Consider the following 20,791-nt stretch of genomic DNA (forward strand, 5'->3'; position numbering starts at 1 on the left):
GAAAAAACACATGCCCTAAGACCCAACAATTCAAGTCCCAGATATTATACCCAAAAGAAATGGGTATATACATTCACAAAAGACATGCAGAATAATATTTATAATAGCCTCAAACTGGAGACAACCCAAATATTTCCTTTTTTTTATTATACTTTAAGTTCTAGGGTACATGTGCACAATGTACAGGTTGTCTCGTGGCTCTGTCTAATGTTGACAGTGAGGTGTTAAAGTCTCCCGTGATTATTGTATGGGAGTCTAAGTCTCTTTGTAGGTCTCTAAGGACTTGGTTTATGAATCTGGGTGCTCCTGTGTTGGGTGCATATATATTTAGGATAGTTAGCTCTTCTTGTTGAATTGATCCATTTACCATTATGTAATGGCCTTGTCTCTTCTGATCTTTGTTGGTTTAAAGTCTGTTTTATCAGAGAGTAGGATTGCAATCCCTGTTTTTTGTTTTGTTTTGTTTTCCATTTGCTTGGTAGATCTTCCTCCATCCCTTTATTTTGAGCCTATGTGTGTCTCTGCACATGAGATGGGTCTCCCTGAATACAGCACACTGATGGGTCTTGACTGTATCCAATTTGCCAGTCTGTGTCTTTTAATTGGAACATTTAGCCCATTAATATTTAAGGTTAATATTGTTATGTGTGAATTTGATCCTGTCATTATGATGTTATCTGGTTATTTTGCTCGTTAGCTGATGCAGTTTCTTCCTAGCATCGAAGGTCTTCAAAATTTGGCATGTTTTTGCAGTGGGTGGTACTGGTTGTTCCTTTCCATGTTTAGTGCTTCCTTCAGGAGCTCTTGTAGGGCAGACAAAATCTCTCAGCATTTGCTTGTCTGTAAAGGATTTTATTTCTCCTTCACTTATTAGGAAGCTTAGTTTGGCTGGATATGAAATTCTGGGTTGAAAATTCTTTTCTTTAAGAATGTTGAATATTGGCCCCCACTCTCTTCTGACTTGTAGAGTTTCTGCTGAGAGATCTGCTGTTAGTGTGATGGGCTTCCCTTTGTGGGTAACCCGACCTTTCTCTCTGGCTGCCCTTAAGATTTTTTCCTTCGTTTCAACTTTGGTGAATCTGACAATTATGTGTCTTGGAGTTGCTCTTCTCGAGGAGTATCTTTGTGGTGTTCTCTGTATTTCCTGAATTTGAATGTTGGCCTGCCTTGCTAGGTTGGGGAAGTTCTCCTGGATAATATCCTGAAGGGCGTTTTCCAACTTGGTTCCATTCTCCCCGTCACTTTCAGGTACACCAATCAGATGTAGGTTTGGTCTTTTCTCACAGTGCCATATTTCTTGGAGGCTTTGTTCATTTCTTTTTACTCTTTTTTCTCTAAACTTCTCTTCTTGCTTCATTTCATTCATTTGATCTTCAGTCACTGATACCCTTTCTTCCAGTTGATCGAATCAGCTACTGAAGCTCGTGCATGTGTCACGTAGTTCTCGTGCCATGGGTTTCAGCTCCATCAGGTCATTTAAGGTCTTCTCCACGCTGTTTATTCTAGTTAGCCATTCCTCCAATATTCTTTCAAGGTTTTTAGTTTCTTTGCAATGGGTTCAAACATCCTCCTTTAGCTTGGAGAAGTTTGTTATTACCGATCGTCTGAAGTCTTCTTCTCTCAACTCGTCAAAGTCATTCTCTGTCCAGCTTTGTTCCGTTGCTGGCGAGGAGCTGCCTTCCCATGGAAGGGGAGAGGCACTCTGATTTTTAGAATTTTCAGCTTTTCTGGTCTGTTTTTTCCCCATCTTTGTGGTTTTATCTACCTTTGGTCTTTGATGATGGTGACGTACAGATGGGGTTTTGGTGTGGGTGTCCTTTCTGTTTGTTAGTTTTCCTTCTAACAGTGAGGACCCTCAGCTGCAGGTCTGTTGGAGTTTGCTGGAGGTCCACTCCAGACCCTGTTTGCCTGGGTATCACCAGTGGAGGCTGCAGAACAGCGAATATTGCTGAACAGCAAATGCTGCTGCCTGATCGTTCCTCTGGAAGCTTCGTCTCAAAGGGGTACCCGGCCGTGTGAGGTGTTAGTTGGCCCCTACTGGAGGGTGCTTCCCAGTTAGGCTACTCGGGGGTCAGGGACCCACTTGAGGAGGCAGTCTGTCCGTTTTCAGATCTCAAACTCCTTGCTGGGAGAACCACTACTCTCTTCAAAGCTGTCAGACAAGGACATTTAAGTCTGCAGAGGTTTCTGCTGCCTTTTGTTCGGCTATGCCATGACTCCAGGTGACAAGATGGCCGAATAGGAATAGCTCCAGTCTACAGCTCCCAGCGTGAGCGATGCACAAGACAGGTGATTTCTGCATTTCCAACTGAGGTACCGGGTTCATCTCACGGGGGCTTGTCAGACAGTGGGGGCACGACAGTGGGTGCAGCCGATGGACTGTGAGCGGAAGGAGGGCGAGGCATCGCCTCACCCTGGAAGACCCCGTGGAGTCTACAGAGGCTGGCAGGCCTCCTTGAGCTGTGGTGGGCTCCATCCAGTTCGAGCTTCCCAGTGCCTTTGTTTACCTACTCAAGCCTCAACAATGGTGGGCACCCCTCCCCCAGCCTCACTGCCACCTTGCAGTTCGATCTCAGACTGCTGTGCTAGCAGTGAGCGAGGCTCCGTGGACGAGGGACCCTCCGAGCCAGGCACAGGATATTATCTCCTGGTGTACCATTTGCTAAGACCGTTAGAAAAGCACAGTATTAGGGTGGGAGTGATCCGATTTTCCGGGTACCATTTGTGACAGCTTCCCTTGGCTAGGAAAGGGATTTCCCCGATCCCTTGTGCTTCCAAGGTGAGGCGATGCCTCGCCCTCCTTCCGCTCATGGTCCATCCGCTGCACCCACTGTCGTGCCCCCACTCTCCGACAAGCCCCCGTGAGATGAATCCGGTACCTCAGTTGGAAATGCAGAAATCACCTGTCTTGTGCATCGCTCACGCTGGGAGCTGTAGACTGGAGCTGTTCCTATTTGGCCATCTTGGACGTGAAGCTCAACCCAAATGTTTCTTAATGGTGAAATGAATAAACAAATTGTGGTATACAGTGGGATAATATACATAACAATATGGGTACATTTCACAAACATAAGAGTAGTAAAATTATGTCTTCCTCATCTACCTCCGCCAACACACAAAAAGACGCAAATAGTCATCTCTGTATATTACTACAGTATATATATTTACGAATGCACTTGTTTCTGGATAAGGATGTGTAATTCTCTTCCAAAACCAGGTGAAACTGATTTATAGTATTAGAAGGCAGGAAATTTAATCCTTTGCAGTATAAGAAGATTGCACAAAGGAACCTTTTGGAATGCTGGTAAAATTTAGTTCATCGTCTGGATGCCAATTATATGTGTGTGTTCACTTAGTCAAAATTCTTTGAGTTGAACACTTACAATATGTATATTCACTATGATAGAAACAAAATTTGGCTCTTTCAAAGCAAATCTTGTGATCTACTCATCTACCCATTCTCTATGTTGAAATCCTGTGCTTTGGAACAGGAGTTTGTGATGACAGCTAAATATATGCAGAAGCTTTAGAAAAATAAAGGTAGATGAGGAAAACATAATTTTATTACTAGAATGGTTTGGTCAACAATGGAATGTGTAAACTCTAACTAAATACCTGTGTCTGCTGGAAGAGACTCTAGCCCAGAGAAACCTAGGGATTCCTGCCTTACCTCAACTGCCATATATTTTCCTTTGCTTGAGTAAAAGACTTTCCTAAGCATTTGAACTAAATTATTTGATAGAGAGGAAAAAAATACTATATATTCTGTATAACCTTAAAATACTATTTATTTAAATCATTTTAAGATACGGTTTTCAAGATTTCTTGAAATTCCTGACCTGAGTCATCTTTGTGATGTGTCACACCCTGTCACATTAAGTTACCTTACGTCGAATAAACAGAAGAAAGGTTATAAAAACCTAGCATGCATACCACCTGACATGAAAATATTTGCCAGCTATTCCTTCCACTTAAATGAATGCATCCCAAATATCTAGATTATTAGCATGGAAAAATTATACACTTTACAAAATAATGAAAAAGTAATCTCTCTACATTACTATGGTACATATATTTATGAGTATACTTAATTCTAGATAAGGGTAGAGTTTTACTAGAAATATTATGTTTATCTTTCACATTTTGTCTTTTCATAGGAATGTACATGTACAAACTTGTTTTACTTCTTTCTTGGAAGCAGTCTTATGCACAACATGGTAACTATCTAGTACAAGTGGAATTTAGCCAGAAAATAAAGAAGAAAGAACTAATTGAAAATTAACAGAAAATTTGGCCAGGAAGTGTTTATGGAACTTAACACACCATTTGTTATGAAAAACATCATTATGAACATCTAAGTAACCTAGAATAGCTCCAAACACTTTTATTTTTGATTAATAAGGCAAAATAAAGTGAGGCTCTCAGAAGGATATTCAGGTAATGTAGGAAAAAAATTTTCCTAAGGAAAAGGAATCACTCTATGCACATAATCAACAGTCAGTCCCCATTAATATAAATTATTTAGCTATGACAAGCAATGTTTTATCCTCTATCTCATATTTTATTATAAATATAGTTTTAAAATACCTACTGAATGAACTACTTCCTTTAGTTCTAGAGGAATTGTAGAAGTTTCCGTTTCATAAATGAAGGAACTACTTAGCTCAAGCTAAAAGCTCTAAGGTAAAAACCTCCAGTTCCACAGTAGTATTATAACCTGTCAGTATGATACCATGCAAAGGTGTTATAGAGATTGTATGATTAAATGCTCAAAGCTACTTTCCTGCACTGTGCTATGTAAGTGGCATAAGCACTTGTTTGTAGCATTGTTAATATAATATGGTAAACAAAGAAGACAAAACCTTTCTTGCTATCTTTTCTATGCCAAAATTAAAAAAAGAACCACACAACTAATCTTTAACATGCAACATTATGGTGGTAAAAAATATAGGAAATGGCAGTGGACTTAAAAAGCAGAACAGCAAAGTGATTTAGAGTATGAGATTTGTAGTAAAATAGGCATGGTTTCAAAATCTGCCACTGACAGGCTGAGTCTCTGTGTCCTTATTTGTAACTGGGAAAAGTAATATTTAACTCTGTAGTTGTAAATATGAAATACGATAGTAATTACAGAACTTAGCATTATGGCTTACAAATAGCATGTGCGAATACATAGTAGTTATTTTTAATGAAGATTGGTTCCTTTATTCCCCAACCTTGATAATATTCCATTTTTATTTATTTCAAGTTCAACAGGTACATTTATTTTGCACTCTGTTTAACAAAGGAACAGAGTATAAATGTAACAGGGAACAAAGGAAAGAAAAATGACAGGCATACATATTTACTGCCAAGTATAGCAATATTTGTTGAGAAGAGTCTTTAAATATTACTAGTTGAAGCATTTAATAGTCAAAATCAGTTGCTAAGAATAATTTAGCATCTCAGGAAGAAATTTTAGAAGGCTCAACATATACGACTCAAACTCTGACTTTCTTAATGAAAAAAGTTTACTTTTATCTTCTGAAAATCTCCCAAGTTGCTGGAGGTCATGTACAGGAGATCACTGCCAATTTTTAAAAGATTCAAAAGCTCTTAAATTAGCAAGTCACAATTGCTTAGGAAAACTATTTGAAGTGTATATCAACTTTCAGTAATATTAATACATGAAAAAAATCCATAAACCTATCATCAGTAAAATGTTGCTGGATCTTCCAAAACCAGAGACAAGGTATTCTTTTTGTTTGGTTTTATTTTTTAAATTATACTTTAAGTTCTAGGGTACATGTGCACAGCGTGCAGGTTTGTTACATATGTATACATGTGCCATGTTGGTGTATTGCACCCGTTAACTCATCATTTACATTAGGTATATCTCCTAATGCTATCCCTCCTCCCTCCCCCCACCCCACGAAAGGCCCCAGTGCGTTATGTTCCGCACCCTGTGTCCAAGTATTCTCATTGTTCAATTCCCACCTATGAGTGAGAACATGTGGTGTTTGGTTTTCTGTCCTTGCGATAGTTTGCTCAGAATGATGGTTTCCAGCTGCATCCATGTTCCTACAAAGGACATGAACTCATCGTTTTTCATGGTTGCATAGTATTCCTTAGAGTATATATGCTCTTAATCTTTTCTTAATCCAGTCTGTCATTGATGAACATTTGGGTTGGTTCCAAGTCTTTACTATTGTGAATAGTGCCGCAATAAACATACATGTTTATATGTCTTTATAGCAGCATGATTTATAATCCTTGGGGTATGTGCCCAGTAATGGGATTGCTGGGTCAAATGGTATTTCTAGTTCTACATCCTTGAGGAATCGCCACACTGTCTTCCACAATGGTTGCACTAGTTTACAGTACCACCAACAGTGTAAAAGTGTTCCCATTTCTCCACATCCTCTCCAGCACCTCTTGTTTCCTGACATTCTAATCATCGCCATTCTAACTGATGTGAGATGGTATCTCATTGTGGTTTTGATTTGCATTTCTATGATGGCCAGTGATGAGGATTTTTTCATGTGTCTGTTGGCTGCATAAATGTCTTCTTTTGAGAAGTGTCTGTTCATATCCTCTGCCCACTTTTTGATGGGGTTGTTTGATTTTTTCTTGTAAATTTGTTTGAGTTCTTCGTAGATTCTGGATATTAGCCCTTTGTCAGATGGATAGATTGCAAAAATATTCTCCCATTCTGTAGGTTGCCTGCTCACTCTGATGGTAGTTTATTTTGCTCTGCAGAAACTTTAGTTTAATTAGATCCCATTTGTCAATTTTGGCTTTTGTTGCCATTGCTTTTGGTGTTTTAATCCTCAATAAAATACTGGCAAACTGAATCCAGCAGCACATCAAAAAGCTTATACATCAAGTTGACTTCATCCCTGGGATGCAACGCTGGTTCAATATATGCAAATCAATAAACGTAATCCATCATATAAACAGAACTAAAGACAAAAACTACATAATTATCTCAATAAATGCAGCAAAGGCCTTCGACAAAATTCAACAGCCCTTCATGCTAAAAACTCTCAATAAACTAGGTATTGATGGGACGTATCTCAAAATAAGAGCTATTTATGACAAATCCACAGCCAATATCATACTGAATGGGCAAAAGCTGGAAGCATTCCCCTTGAAAACTGGCACAAGACAGGGATGCCCTCTCCCACCACTCCTATTCAACATAGTGTTGGAAGTTCTTGCCAGGGCAATCAGGCAGGAGAAAGAAATGAAGGGTATTCAATTAGGAAAAGAGGAAGTCAAATTGTCCCTGTTTGCAGATGACATGACTGTATATTTAGAAAACCCCACTGTCTCAGCCCCAAATCTCCTTCAGCTGATAAGCAACTTCGGCAAAGTCTCAGGATACAAAATCAATGTGCAAAAATCACAAGCATTCTTATACACCAGTAACAGACTAATAGAGAGCCAAATCATGAGTGAACTCCTATTCACAATTGCTTCAAAGAGAATAAAATACGTAGGAATCCAGCTTACAATGGATGTGAAGGACCTCTTCAAGGAGAACTACAAACCACTGCTCAAGGAAATAAGAGGACACAAACAAATGGAAGAACATTCCATGCTCATGGATAGGAAGAATCAATATCGTGAAAATGGCCATATCGCCCAAGGTAATTTATAGATTCAATGCCATCCCCATCAAACTACAAATGACTTTCTTCACAGAATAGGAAAAAACTACTTTGAAGTTCATATGGAACCAAAAAAGAGCCCGCATTGCCAAGACAATGCTAAGCTGAAAGAACAAAGCTGGAGGTGTCATGCTACCTGACTCCAAACTATACTACAAGGCTACAGTAACCAAAACAGCATAGTACTGGTACCAACACAAAGATATAGACCAATGAAACAGAATAGAGCCCCCGGAAATAATACCACAGATCTACAGCCATCTGATCTTTGATCAACCTGACAAAAACAAGAAATGGGGCAAGGATTCCCTATTTAATAAATAGTGCTGGCAAAACTGGCTAGCCATATGTAGAAAGCTGAAACTGGATCCCTTCCTTATATCTTAAACAAAAATTAATTCAAGATGGATTAAAGACTGAAATGTTACACCTAAAACCATAAAAACCCAGAAGAAAACCTTGGCAGTATCATTCAAGCCATAGGCATGCCCAAGGACTTCGAGACAAGGTATTCTTAAGAGTCCAGACTTTTTAGAACTCTACACTAGCATATTCCAGCATACAGACTTTATTTGACTTCATTTAACAGAAGAGAAGATCCTTTGAAATGTAGTGAAAGACAGGCTGGTGTATTTTTGTAATCTTTCGTTCTAAGTTTAGACACAGATTTCGTTGCTGATACCTTGGCCAGCAGCTGCTGTGTTTATCAGTTTTGCTTGAGATCACTGTCCTTACTGTGAAATGTGATGCCCAAACCTTGACGTTATTGGACTAGAAAATGCGGAAGACTCTCAAGATGTATTTGCTTTCTCAAAAGAATCTTGAAATGCAAATTTCTGCATAAGTGCATGAGATATTAAAGACATTGGGTCCTATTATGAATTTTGTCTTTTCCTTTTATGAATGGGTTTACTGCTAGGTGACCATTAATTACATTAAGCTTAAACTTTTTCATATCCTTTAGAACATCAAATATGTTTGGATTATATTTCTCTGGCTTTTTGAATGATAATTATAATTGGTCTTACTGGCACTTGCGTGTTGTTTGTTCATTTCAGTAGCTGGATTATCTGAGTTACAAATATTAGATCCTGGTTGTACAGGAGGAATATGGAGGCTGGAGAGAAAAAAACTGAGGAGGAGGTGGTGGTGGAGGAGAAGGAAGCAAGGAGGAGAAGAAAGCATTGAATTTGGAAACTGATCTGACTCCAAGTTGGAAACTCATCTGAGTAGCCCCCAATGCTGGCATTTGTCTCAAACTAATAGGCCTATCGTTCAAGCCAAAGGAGCTAGAATTTGTACTCTTTTTAAGTTCCTGCATTTCCACAATTGCAGCAATCCGACGGCAAAAACAAAACAAAACAAAACTTCAAGGACAACTACTTTTTTTAATTGCAGCTTCATTTGCAGGCAGATCTTTTTTCGCTGGTTTGTTATATCTTAGGGCAGGTGACAATGGATCCCAAATTAGTTGCAAAATACGGAAAAATTCAATTTTGTTGTTTTCTTTTTTCTGTATACTATTAAAAAATCAGAGCTAGCTGGCTTCTTCATCATTTGCCACATAGAAAATATCAGCAAAAGATAGAACCATAAATCCACAGTCTACACAGTTCAAGAGTGGGACCAACTCAAAATTAAGTCCTCTACAAAGTTCTAATGGAAGCATTTTCCCGATAATACAAATGATATTCCTACTTGATCCACATTCTTTATTTTCTCAAACCAGTAAAACTTTGTCTACAGGAATGTCAAAATATTCTAGCATATCTTAAGATGTTCACTATGACAGACATCGACGAAGCAAATACAAAAGCCAATTTAGGGAAAGTATCAGTTTTTTGGTACCTTCCTCTGAATGTGAAGCCAAGCCTCCTGGCAACCACCAGCACATCAACCAGAGGGCATTATGAATCCCTGTCTTAGAATCCTCAATTCAAGAATTCTGGAATGCACTGGTTCTGGTCCAGGAGTGCTCAGATGTTGACCTGGTGATCGCCTGCATACCTCAACTTGCAGGCCACAGACGTTAATGATGCCCTCACTTAGGGGTATGTGGTTGATCTGGTGTCCAGCCCTGGAGCCCCTTGCTCAGCCAAGGTTAACTCTGCAGGAGGTGCAGCCACCTCCTCCTGTGCCCAAATAGCCTACCCAGTATTCCATTTAAAGATTCAGCATAGTATTATAAAAGTTAAGAACATATGCTTAGGGTAAAAAGGACCTATGTGTAACAATCTCTCGGCATCATAATTTTTACTCATGGGTAAAATAGGTATGTTGTGAGGTGGTTGTAACCATAAAATGAGATAATGTATGAACAGTGTTCAACACATTTTCCAACATATAGTAAATACTAGATAAGGTTGGCTAAAATCACAAGACCTAGATTCTGGCTCTATTTCTTGCACCAATCAGTATGTTAACTTTGAGCAAGTCACTTAGCCTGAGTTTCATCAAAAAGAGCAAATGGGTATAACAGCACCTGTTACCATCTATCTTTTAGTGTTGTTGCGGTAACAATATTAAATGAGCTAGGCACTGTGGCTTGCACCTGTAATCCCAGCTACTTGGGAAAATGAGGTAGGATGATTGCTTAAGCCCATGAGTTTGAGGCTGCAGTGAGCTATGACCATGCCACTGCACTTCAGCCTGGGTGACAGAGCAAGATTTCATCTCTTAAAAAAATGATGCAAATAATCCCTTTGAAAGCTGGAATGCCTATAAAATGGATAATACAATAATTTGGATGGCAGTTGAGAGGATAAATAACATAAAAATGGCATTTTAAAGTCTATATAATCAAGAAAGCTGTGGCTAGCTTTTGTTAATTTTGTAGACAATACACAGGTGATAAACATTAAAGAAGAATAATTTTTCTCTGTGATTAGTTTATTATGGTACTTAGAATCAGAAAACTTAATATGAATATTTTGTCTTATTCAGGAATAAAGTATTAACACAAGTTTATGTACATTGTAATATAGAATGTATGACAAGTGTACTGGTTTTTGTTGAGACGAAATGCCTTCTTTGGCCCTATAATTCACTTCTAACAGAAATGATATATTATTATGTTATCAGATTAATAACTATTTGTAAATCCCTTCAAAGATGAAAAGCACTCCATAAATGCTTAGCATTTATTACCACTAACATAAACATCATTAAGCTCTTCTCCAAAATGCTGTGAAAACAGAAGATAAATAACTAAAATTAGAGCAGAACTAAATAAACTGACACCAAAAATAATATAAAGGATAAATGAAAAGTTGGTTCTTTGAAAGGATAAACAGGATTAATAGACCACTAGCTACATTAACAAAGAAAAAAAGAGAGAAGATCCAAATAAGCACAATCAGAAGGGACAAAGGAGACATTACAACAGATCCCACAGATATACATAAGATCCTCAGAAACTAATACAAACACCTCAATGTACACGAAGTAGAAAATGTAGAGGAAACAGATCAACTCCTGGAAACACACAGCCACCCAAGATTGAGCCAGATAGAAGGTGAAATCCTGAACAGAAAAGTAAACAAGAAGTTATGAAAATGAATCAGTAATAAAAAGGCTACCAATCAAAAAAAGCCCTGGCCCAGATGGATTCACAGGTGAGTTAAACCAGATGTACAAAGAACTTGTACCAATCCTACTGAAACTATTCCAGAAATTCAGTAGAAGGGAACTCCTTCTTAACTCATTCTATGAAGCCAGAACCACCCTGATACCAAAACCTGGCAAAGGTGCATTGAAAATAGAAAACCACAGGCCAGTATCCCTGATAAACATATATGCAAAACTCTGCAACAAAATTCTAACACATCAAATCCAGCAGCAAATTAAAAAGGTAATTCACCATGATCAAGCAGGCTTTATTCCTAGGATGCAAGTTTGGTTCAACATACACAATTGAATAAATGTGATTTACCACATAAACAGAATAAAAAAACCCATATGATCATTTCAATAGACACAGAAAAAGCCTTTGATAAAATCCAACATCCTTCTTGATAAAAACCCTCAACAAACTAGGCATAGAAAGAACAAACCTCAAAATAATAAGAGCCATCTATGACAAACCCACAGCCAACATCGTACTGCATGGGCAAAAGCTGGAAGCATTCCCCTTAAGAACAGGAACAACACAAAGATGCCCACACTCCTATTCAAAAAAGTATTGGAAGTTCTAGCCAGAGAAATCAAGAGAAGAGAAAGAAATGAAAGGCATCCAAATAGGAAAAGAGGAAGTCAAATTATCTCTCTTTGCTGATGATATGATTCTGTACATAGGAAACCCTAAATATTTCACCAGGAGACTCCTAGACCTGATAAATGACTTCTGTAAGGTTTTGGATACAAAATCAACATAGAAAAATCAGTGCCATTTCTATATACCAATAACGTTCAAGCTGAGAGCCAAGTCAAGAACATAATCCTACTTACAGTAGCCACACACAAAATAAAATACTTAAGAATACACCTAACCAAGAAAGTGTAAGATCTCCACAAGAACTACAAAACACTGCTGAAAGAAATCATAGATGACACAAACAAATGGAAAAACTTCCATGTGCATGGATTGGAAGAATTATTAATATCATTAAAATGTCCATACTTGGCCGGGCGCGGTGGCTCACGCCTGTAATCCCAGCACTTTGGGAGGCCGAGGCGGGTGGATCACGAGGTCAGGAGATCGAGACCATCCTGGCTAACACGGTGAAACCCCGTCTCTCCTAAAAATGCAAAAAATTAGCAGGGCGAGGCGGCGGGCGCCTGTAGTCCCAGCTACTTGGGAGACTGAGGCAGGAGAATGGCGTGAACCCGGGAGGTGGCGCTTGCAGTGAGCCGAGATCGCGCCATTGCACTCCAGCCTGGGCGACTAAGCGAGACTCTGTCTCAAAAAAAATAAAAAATTAAAAAAATTAAAAATGTCCATACTGCCCAAAGCAATCTACAGATTAAATGCTATACTTAGCCAGTTACCAAGGTCATTTTTCACAGAATTAGAAAAAACTTAACTAAAATTCATATAGAATTTAAAAAAGAGCCTGAATAGCCATAGAAATCCTAAGCAAAAAGAATAAAGCTGGAGGCATCAGACTATCTGACTTCAAACTATATAACAAGACTGCAGTAACCAAAACAGCATGGTACTGGTACAGACATACAGAAAAGAGTGGAACAGAATGGAGAATGCTGAAATAAAGCTGTATGCCTAGAACCAGCTGATCTTCAACAAATTCAACAAAAATAAGCAATGGGGAAAGGACTTCCTATACAATAAATGATGCTGGGAAAATAGGCTAGCCATATGCAGAAGAATGAAGCTGGACCCCTACCTCTCAACATATACAGAAATTAAGTCAAGATGGGTAAGACTTAAATGTTAAACCCCAAAATATAAAAATCCTAGAATAAAACCTAAGAAATACTCTTGTGGAAATCGATATAGTCAAAGAATTTATTACTTGATAGACATCCTCAACAGCAATTGCAACAATAACAAAAATGGAAAATTGGGACCTGCTTAAAGAGCTTCTGCACAGCAAAAGAAACTATCAACAGAATAAACAGATAATCTACAGAATGGTAGAAAATATTTGCAAACTACATACCTCCAACAAAGGACTAATATCCAGAATCTAGAAGGAACTTAAATCATTAAGAAAAAAAAACATTAAAATGTGGGTAAAGGACATGAAAAGACACTTCTCAAAAGAAGACATACAAGTGGCCAAACGTTAAAAAAATGCTCAGTATCATTAATCATCAGAGGAATGCAAATCAAAACCACAATGAGATACCATCTCACACCAATCAGATTGACTTTTGTTAAAAAATTTAAAAACAACAGATGTTGGCAAGGCTACAGAGAAAAGGGAATGCTTATACAGTGGGAATGTAAAAATTAGTTCAGCCCCAGTAGAAAGCAGTTTGGAGATTTCTTAAAAAAAAAAAAAAAAGAAAGAAAAAAAAACTGAGTTGAACTACAATTACATCCAGTAAATCCCACTACTGCGTTTATACCCAAAGGAAAATTGTGCTACCAAAGATACCTGGACTTGTACGCTTGTTGTAGCACTACTCACAAGTGCAAAGATAGGGAAACAACCTTAGTGCTCATCAGTGGTGAACTGGATAATGAAAATGTGATACAAATACACCATGGAATACTATGTAGCCATAAAAAATCATGTCCTGTGCAGCAACATGGATGCAGCTGTGGAGGCATTATCATAAGTGAAGTAATGCAGAAACGGAAAATGAAATATCCTATATTCTCTTATAAAGTAGGAGCAGCTAAACCCTGGGTACATACAGATGTAAATATGGAACAACACACACTGGTGGCTCCAAAAGGAGAGAGGGAAAGAGAGGGGCAAGGGCTGAGAAACTTGTTAGGTACTATATTCACTATCTGGGTGATAGGGTCAATAGAAGCTGAAACCTCAGCATTAGGCAATATACCCTTGTAACAAACCTGCACATGCATTCCTCTAATCTCAAATAAAAATTAAATATTTTCTAAAAAAAAAAAAAACAAAACAAAAATGCAGCTACAGCTTCATGAGTTGTTAAATAAGATGAGATGCCCAAAATGGCAGGTGGTATATCACGTGAATCTTTTCATGATTATAGCAATAATACAAATTTCTTTTGTTAAACAGCTATTAATAACTATTAGCACCTCATTCTTCAAAGGTTATTTTTGTCTCAGGTAATTACGGCATTGAAAAGTGAAATAATTCATTTTTGATTCTACAATTTAAGTTAGCACAGAAAAAGGCCTAAGCTTCTGGGAAATTCCTGAATTATTGATGTTCTAAAGCTGCAGTTTCCAATATGGTAGACACTACTGCATGTGACTACTGAATCCTGAAACATGGCTCATGTGACTGGGGAACTACATTTTAAGATTTTATTTAATTTCAATTAAATTTAAAAATTGATATTCCATTCAGTAATTATGACATTTTAAATAATGTGTACAACAACTTGGGTAACAAACTACTTCAACTGTAAATTTTATAAAATTTGAATATAGATAATGTATTTCCAATGAAAATTTAACATCTGATTTGAGATGTACCCTGAGATGTACCCTAAGATGTAGTAGATAATTTAAAATTCTGTCTGTGGCTTGCATTATACTTCTATTGGACATCATTGCTACATAAGTTTAAAGACACACAACAAATCATATATGATATAGACCTTACTCCCCTTTTTATCCTTCTAGTTCAAACCTAGGAAGTTAGAAGAGTATATGCGAAAGTAGAAAATTTCAGTTCTTGTATTTGTAGAATAGGGGAGTAATAGGTCTTTTCTGGTATAGGTGAGGACATGGCCTTCAGGAACTATGATCTGGCATTACTTCAGTTATGCACTATTAAATTATTAACAACTAGCTCTCCACAAACCAAACCAGAACTCAAACGAAAAACCAACCAATTTGTAGAGTTTGCCAATTTCCATGACATAAATATTCCTACCAGGGTTAATTTCGAGCTACCAGCCATGGTCACTGAACATGCAGTTGGGAAGAGATGCACATAATTGGCACTCATGAGGCCGTAGAGTCCAGCCTCAGTGCACCACTGGAATACTTTGAGTTGCTGACATCTATATTCTTGAAGGATGTGTGTGTATATGTGTATGTATGTGGGAGCTGAAATAGATCAGCTTTAAATTAAATTCTGCCCTATAGCAAAAAGTATTATAGGATTATTATTTCTAGGAAAGTAGGGCATTTTATTTTCTTTAAGCCTTTGGAACCTAAATGACTATAAAAACTCTGATTCTTTCCAAATTCCCCTAGAGAATATAGATTTATGGTTATATGAAGCCATTTTGTAAATTGTAAAATGGTAAAAACAGGTGAAGACATTTAATTTTGATAAAACAAGATACATGATTGTAACTTAGAAACTTAGTAGGCCAACTACATAACAAAGATTTGTGAATAGAGATTTCCTAAGGACATAATAAGGGCATAGAAAGATTACCTTCAGAATTGATATAAATTCTGACATATTGAGAATTTTATACATGTAAAATATCTGTAAGAGGTCCAAATTTTAGCTCTAAAGTTCGATAATTTTATGAGTTTTGTTAGCTAATATATGTTAAATCATTCTGTTTATTTAGAAATTCTTGTTTCTATAATAGCTCCTCTGCTTGGGCACCTTAATGTTATGCTTTTTGCTACACTTTTAAATTTAGTATAATGTCTTTTAAAGGCAGTATCTAAGAGGATTTAATTTAAAAGTATCTTTTGAATAAAGCAATTTCCCCTCTAAGGAAATCCTCTAAGAGAATATTCAAACTTATTATTTTAGTATGGGTTTGTTTGTACTATTAAATGTATATGAATAAATGATTTTTTCAGAGTTATATGTTGGCTAGAATTTTATAGTGCCTGAGTTTGGATTCTATTTTGTCATATCTAATCACACGCATAAAATCTTACTGCTGGAAAAGACAGACTCTTCTGTATCTTTATTTTATAATAGAGCAAACTGAGACCCCAAAAGGGGACTGTTTAAGTGTTATTTGGCTAGTCTTTACTAGTTTAGCCAAGACTAGACCTCAGCTTTCCTATCACTGTTAGTATTCTTTGTTTTTTAGAGACAGGGTCTCACTCTGTTGCCCAGGCTGGAGTACACTGGCATGATCACAACTCACTGTAACCTCAAACTCTTGGTCCAACTGATCCTCCTAACCTCAGCCTCTCAAGTAGCTAGGGCTGCAGATGTGCGCCACCACCCCGAGCTAGCTTTAAAATTTTTGGTAGAGTTGAGGTCTTGATATATTGCCCAAGCTGGTCTCAAACTCCTGGCCTCAAGCTATCCTCCCACCTTGGCCTCTTGAGTTTTTGGGATTACAGGCATGAACCACCATGACTCACCCATCCTTAGTATTCTTAGTTTGTACCATATAACTGCATAAATCTGCTTGTCCATCCACATTTGGGATTATTGATATAAGATATTTTTGTTATATTCTACACTACATTGGGCATGTATTGTGTTTATTCTTTAACTACATAGTTTCATTAGTTACCCTTAATGTTATATACCAATCCTTGAGCAAAATTCTTTCATTATTTTCCTATAGAAAATGTGAATATGGGTTATTGTGCCCCAGATTGGCATAATTTGCTAGTCTAATAAGTAAAGCAGAGAAAGAGGTTTGAGACATTCAACTCCTGTCTCAGAAAGAAAAATGGAAGGGCTAAAGCATAACAATTTAACATTTGTACCTTTCTCCACAGGGAAAGACCACTACCTTTTGCTTAGTAACTGTCAATTTATGACTAGGTAAGTTCTGAAGAGTTGACAGCTTGTTTTGGAATATAGTAATGTAGTATTTCAGAATTCAAAAATATGTTAAATAACATTTAAATTATGGAAAGTTTCCATCTGAAAATAACTAATTTAGAGAAAATCCATACTTATTCAATAACACCAATTCTTAATTACCATATGTCACATTCTGTGATTGACAACATTATGTCACCACAAAGAAAGGAACAAAGGTTTGATAATCATAGCATACTTACGTTTACTCAAAACTGTACATCTCTTAAGATATACAAGTAATACAGTCTTGTATAGACCTCTGCAGCCAAGCAAGAGTTAGTCTTTGATGTGCTCATAATTATGAAATATTTAGGATGTCTTTAGGGAAAGATGCCTATAGGTAGAAAGGTTTAGATCAAAACTGACATCATTACATAATAAAGGAGGAAGGGTGAAGTGAAGCCAAAAGTAGATTGGCAGGAATATACCTAAGTCAAACAAATAATATAATGCACCTTGTAATGCACAGTGTATAGGAAGTTAAGCAGTTGGCCACAGTTTCAGTTGGTTATAGAATTAAAAACTACTTTTGTGCTTCATTTTAGAAGAATTTTGTATTTATAATAAGATATTTAAAGTATAAGAGCAAATCTTTACCTTCATCCATGTATCACCTCTTGGATAGAATTTTTATATATGTTTACAATATTACCATGATTTTTAATTTTTAAAGTATTTTTAGAGGCAGTCTTGCTCTGTGGTCGAGGCTTGTGTATAGTGGCCTGATCATAACTCCCTGTGACCTCAAACTCCTGGGCTCAAATGACGTTCTCACCTCAGCTGCTGAAGTAGCTAGATTACATGTTTGCCACCATGCCCAGCTAAATTTTTAATTTTTTTGTAGACATGGGGTCTCACTGTGATGTCCATGGTGGTCTCAAACTTCTGGGCTCAAGCAATTCAATCCTCCAGCCTCTGCCTCTGCAAGTGCTGGGATGACATGCGTGAGTCACTGCACCTAGGCTCGTGACTTTAATGCCATTTTAGGAAGAAGATAACATAAAAAACCAAGCTTTTGAATGATTTTTTAAATGACATGGTAATGTGGTGATGACATATCTCTGGTAACAAAAAGGAAGATAAATAATGATTCCAATTTTGTTAAATATATGCATAGAAAAAAGGGAATTAAATACACTAAAATAACTCTTTTTATCAGTTATCCCCAGGTAATAATATGAGTGATCTTTATTTTACATTCTCTATATTACATTCTCTAAAGTTACCCATTTAAGCATGAATAAGCTTTTATATCAGAATTTTTAAATACATTTTAAAGGAGATGGCAACTTATAATGCTACAGCTTTTTTATAGCATAGTATCTGCAAGATCATATATGATAAATGTATTTGGAAATATAATGCATTTGGAAGGATTTCATAATATGCAAATTTGTAGACAGCCACATTAAGTACAGCTGGGATGTCTTTGAATAGGATTTATTTTATATTTTCATTTCTCTGCATATGAGGATTATATAAAATAAGTTGTTTCTCCATGTTTTTCTTTTTCTAAATAATATTCTTCAAATAAGAAGTTAACCAGGCATAGTGTTACATTCCTATAGTCCCAGCTACACAGGAAGCTGAGGCAAGAGGATTATTTGTACCCAGAAGTTTGAGGCTGCAGTGAGCTATGATTGCACCACTGCACTCTAGCCATGGCAACAGAGTGAGACATTGTCTCTAAACAATAAATAAATGCTATTCTTCAAATCTCAGTGTAACAGATGAACTGCTAGCTGTCCCCAAATGACTTTTGCTTTTATAGTAACTGGTGTTTTGCTGGGTGCATAATCACCCCACTAAAAATGCTTTCCAGACTTTCTTACGGTTAGTGTATCCTTATGAACAGGTTCTGTCCAATGGGAATATATGGGATATCAACCACAGATATGTCCAGAAGTGATATGTAACAACTCCTGGCTTGTAGCCTGAACAAGATAGGACTATGCCTGCCTCCTTTTTCCTCCTTTCGTAGACTGGGATGCAAATCTTCGGTGATGTAGAACTAGGCTTTACCCTAGAGATGACAAAGTAACACAATAGATAAGGCCTGGTACTCTAATAATAGCATGCCTTACCAGTCCTGGAACATGTCCCAGGATTGTTATACAAGAAAGTAAGAAAATTCTCTTCCTGAAGTTACTGGGTTTCATGGTCTCTTGTTTTACAGTAGCTTAGACTATTTCACTTCATAACTGTATTGTACTATAGACAGATGTCAATCTGACTTCTCAGGCTTATGCTAGAAGTGACACAATATAAAAATACAGTCTTATTTAAGAGAAAACTTTATTGAATGGCCATCTCTATTACTTTCCTCACACAAATGGCTGGTGTGAGAGAGTATTTCATTGTGGTTTTGATTTGCATCTCTCTGATGATTAGTGATGATTAGCAGTTTTTTCATGTTTCTTGGGGACTTGTATGTCTTCTTTTGCATAGTTCATGTCCTTTGCCCACTTTTAATTGGGTTATTTTTTTCTTGTGATTTATTTAATTTTCTTATAGATTCTGGATATTAGGCCTTTGTTGTATGTATAGTTTGTGAACATCTTCTCCCATTTCGTAGACTGCCTGTTTACTTCATTGATAGTTTCTATTGCTGTGCTGAAGCTCTTTCATGAAAGCAGAAAACAAAAGAGCAGGAGTTGCTATTCTTAGATCAGAGAAAACAGACTTTAAACCAGCAAGCATCAAAAAGGACAAAGAAGGGTATCACATAATGATAAAATGTTAAATTTATCAGGAAGACTTAAGTATCCTAAATGTATATACACTCAACATTGGAGCTCCCAAATTCATAAAACGAGTACTTCTAGACCTCTGAAAAGACTAACACAGCCATACAATAATAATGGGGGACATCAACAGCACACTGACAGCATTAGACAGGTCATCAAGGCAGAAAAGTAACAGAGAACTTCTAGACTTCAACTCGACACTTGGCCAATTAGACCTAATAAACATCTACAGAATGCTCCATGCAACAACTGAAGAATATACATTCTTCTCATCTGCACACAGAACATACTCTAGGATTGACCACATGCTTGGCCATAAAGCAAGTCTCAATAAATGAAAAAAAAAAATAAAATCATACCAAACAACACTCTTAGACCACAGTGTAATAAAAATAGAAATCAATATCAAAGGTCTCTCAAAACCACACAATTACATGGAAATTAAAAAACTTACTCTTGAATTACTTTGGGCATTAAGGCAGAAATCAAATAATTTCTTGAAATTAATGAAAACAGAGACACAACTTACTGAAATCTCTGGGTGCAGTAAAAACAGTATTAAGAGGAAAGTTTATAGTTAAACACCTACATCAAGAAGTTAGAAAAAGTTCAAATTAACAATCTAACATCACACATAAAGGAACAAAAAAAACAAAACAACCCCAAAGACAGCAGAAGAAAAGAAATAATATCAGAGCAAAACTGAACAAAATTGAGAAGCAAAAATCCATACAAAAGATCAATGAAACCAAAAGTTGGTTCTTTGAAAGGATAAACAGTATTAGTAGACTGCTAGCTTAGCTAGATTAACAATGAAAAAAAGAGAGATCCAAATAATCACAATCTGAAATAACAAACATGACATTACAACTGATCCCATAAAAATATAAAATATCCTTAGAGATTATGATGAACAACTCTATGCACACAAACTGGAAAATCTAGAGGAAATGGATAAATTCCTGTAAACACACAACCTCCCACTACTGAGCCAGGAAGAAATTAAAACCCTAAACAGACCAATAAC

General features: G+C 36.9%; 1 protein-coding gene and 1 long non-coding RNA gene across 16 annotated transcripts in view; one reads left to right on the plus strand and one right to left on the minus strand.

Annotated features, from left to right (window-relative positions):
- The window catches only part of WDPC (WD repeat containing planar cell polarity effector), a 675,061-nt gene that overhangs the window by 109,439 nt on the left and 544,831 nt on the right, over window positions 1-20,791 (minus strand). The window lies entirely within an intron of this gene.
- The window catches only part of LOC105465132 (uncharacterized), a 66,553-nt gene continuing 55,389 nt past the window's right edge, over window positions 9,628-20,791 (plus strand). The window contains exons 1-2 of the long non-coding RNA XR_977313.3: window positions 9,628-9,703; window positions 16,930-16,975. This is a non-coding gene — a long non-coding RNA (uncharacterized lncRNA). The remainder of the gene's footprint in view (window positions 9,704-16,929; window positions 16,976-20,791) is intronic.

The sequence above is a fragment of the Macaca nemestrina genome, chromosome 13 (assembly GCF_043159975.1).
Source record: "Macaca nemestrina isolate mMacNem1 chromosome 13, mMacNem.hap1, whole genome shotgun sequence".
NCBI lineage: Eukaryota > Metazoa > Chordata > Mammalia > Primates > Cercopithecidae > Macaca > Macaca nemestrina.